This window comes from Macaca fascicularis, chromosome 20 (assembly GCF_037993035.2).
Source record: "Macaca fascicularis isolate 582-1 chromosome 20, T2T-MFA8v1.1".
Lineage (NCBI taxonomy): Eukaryota > Metazoa > Chordata > Mammalia > Primates > Cercopithecidae > Macaca > Macaca fascicularis.
In genome coordinates, this window is record NC_088394.1 from 44619321 (window position 1) to 44621852 (window position 2532).

At 41.1% G+C, this 2532-nt stretch overlaps 1 pseudogene; it reads right to left on the bottom strand.

The window, feature by feature from the left end:
* Window positions 1–1803: 1803 nt before the first annotated feature.
* LOC135968796 (10 kDa heat shock protein, mitochondrial pseudogene) lies at window positions 1804–2251 on the bottom strand (annotated as a pseudogene).
* Window positions 2252–2532: the final 281 nt, after the last annotated feature.

The following is a 2532-nucleotide window of genomic DNA, read 5'->3' on the forward strand; positions in this document are numbered from 1 at the left end:
TAGGGTTTTCTGGGTATAGAATCATATAATCAGTGAAGAGAGAAGTTTGACTTCTTTTCCGATTTGAATGCCTTTTGTTTCTCTCTTTTGCCTTATTGATCTGGCTAGAACTTTCTGAAAGGTACTTTAAATATTGCTCTCGGCCGGGCGCGGTGGCTCAAGCCTGTAATCCCAGCACTTTGGGAGGCCGAGACGGGCGGATCACTAGGTCAGGAGATCGAGACCATCCTGGCGAACACGGTGAAACCCCGTCTCTACTAAAAAATACAAAAAAAAACTAGCCGGGCGAGGCGGCGGGCGCTTGTAGTCCCAGCTACTTGGGAGGCTGAGCCAGGAGAATGGCGTAAACCCGGGGGGCGGAGCTTGCAGTGAGCTGAGATCCGGCCACTGCACTCCAGCCTGGGCGACAGAGCCAGACTCCTTCTCAAAAAAAAAAAAAAAAAAAAAAAAAAAAAAAAATATTGCTCTCTATCACTTTACAAGTAACATTTCTATTTTTTTCTGGTTGTTACAAAAGGAATCTTTTTCTTTCTTTCTTTCTTTTTTTCTTTCTTTCTTTCTTCCTTTCTTTTCTTTCTTTTTTCTTTCTCTTTCTTTCCCTCCCTCCTTCCCTCCCTCCCTCTTTCTTTTTCTTTCTTTCTCTCTCTCTTTCTTTCCCTCCCTCCTTCCCTCCCTCTTTCTTTCTTTTTCTTTCTTCTTTCTCTCTCTCTTTCTCTTTCTTTCTTTCCTTCTCTTTCTTTCCCTCTTTCTTTCTTTCTCTCTCTCTCCTTCCTTCTTTCCTTCCTTCCTTCCTTCCTTCCTTCCTTCCTTCCTTCCTTCCTTCCTTCCTTCCTTCCTCCCTCCCTCCCTCCCTCCCTCCCTCCCTCCCTTTTGAGACAGTGTCTCACTCTTTCACCCAGGCTGGATTGCATTGGCATGATCGTAGCTCATTGCAGCCTCGAACTCCTGTGCTCAAGCGATCCTCCTGCCTTGGGATCCCAAAGTACTGGGATTACAGGCTTGAAGGAATGTGTTTTCTTTATGGCAAAATTGGAAAATCTAGAAAAGCACAAAAGCAAAATTAAAAACCACCTCTATCCTGTCACCTAGAGATAACCACATGTGCAAGCATGTAATTCCAGCACTGTTTTTATGTGATCATTAATAGCTATATTTATTTAGTGTTAGCTATGTGTTTTATTAACATATGTGTTTCCCACTTTGGTCTCATTTATTCTCATGACTTTGTGAAGTAGGTGTCTTTTTTTTTTCCATTTTACAGATTAAAAAACAGGTTCAGAGAAATGTGACTTGCTTAAGGTCACTGTTCATTCTCTTATATAAAATACTTTTTCCTTTTAACAATATATTATAAGCTTTTCCTCCACAATTCAACATATTTCTACAACATTATTAAGGCTTTTACAAGTTTAATTTTATAAGTAGGTAATACATTCGTGAGGTTAAAAAGATATGAACAGGTTCGTGGGAATGTAAATTAGTTCAACCATTGTGGAAGACAGTGTGGCGATTCCTCAAAGACCTAGAACCAGAAATACCATTTGACACAGCAATTCCATTAGTATACACCCAAAGGAATATAAATCATTTTATTATAAAGATACATGCACATGTATGTTCACTGCAGTACTATTCACAATAGTAAAGACATGGAATAAACTCAAATGCCCATCAATGATAGACTGGATAAAGAAAATGTGGTACATACACACCATGCAATACTATGTGGCCATAAAAAGGAAGAAGATCATGTCCTTTGCAGGGACATGGATGGAGCTTGAAGCGTTGTTTTTGGTCATTAGTTATCATTAGTTTATAATAAAAGAGAAATATGGAAATTATTTACATGATGAAAGATTTCAGAACTTCAGTGGAATGGGCAGCTTCATGTTGATGCCATTTCAACAGTGACTTATTTCAGTCTATGTACTTTCCAAGAATGTCACTATCTCTAAACAGGAAATAATCCTTGTCATCTAGAACTACTTTGGTGCCTCCATATTCTGGCAGAAGAACTTTTATCTCCAACTTTCATGCTAACTGGTTGAATCTCTCCACCCTTTCCTTTAGAACCCGATGCAACAGCGACTACTGTTGCTTGCAATACGTTTTCCTTGAGATTTTTCTGAAAGCATAATGCCTTCTTTGGTTACAGTTCCAGCAGCACTCCTTTCAACCAATACTCGGTCAAAGAAGAAACTTTCTAAACGCTTGTCCTGCCATGACTCCCTCCGCCTCAGACTCGTACTCTGCTGTAGCGTAGCGCCACAAGGAGAGACTCGCGGTCCGGCCCTGGCGACACGTCAAAAAACCAGAGCTTGAAGCCTTTATCGTCAGTAAACTAATTCAGGAACAGAAAACCAAACACCGCATGTTCTCACTTATAAGTGGGAGCTGAACGACGAGAACACTAGGACACAGGGAGGGGAAAAACACACCCCGGGGCTTGATGGGCGGTGTGGGGGGAGGGAGAGCATCAGGATAAATAGCTAATGCATGTGGTGCTTAACACCTAAGTGATGGGTTGATAGG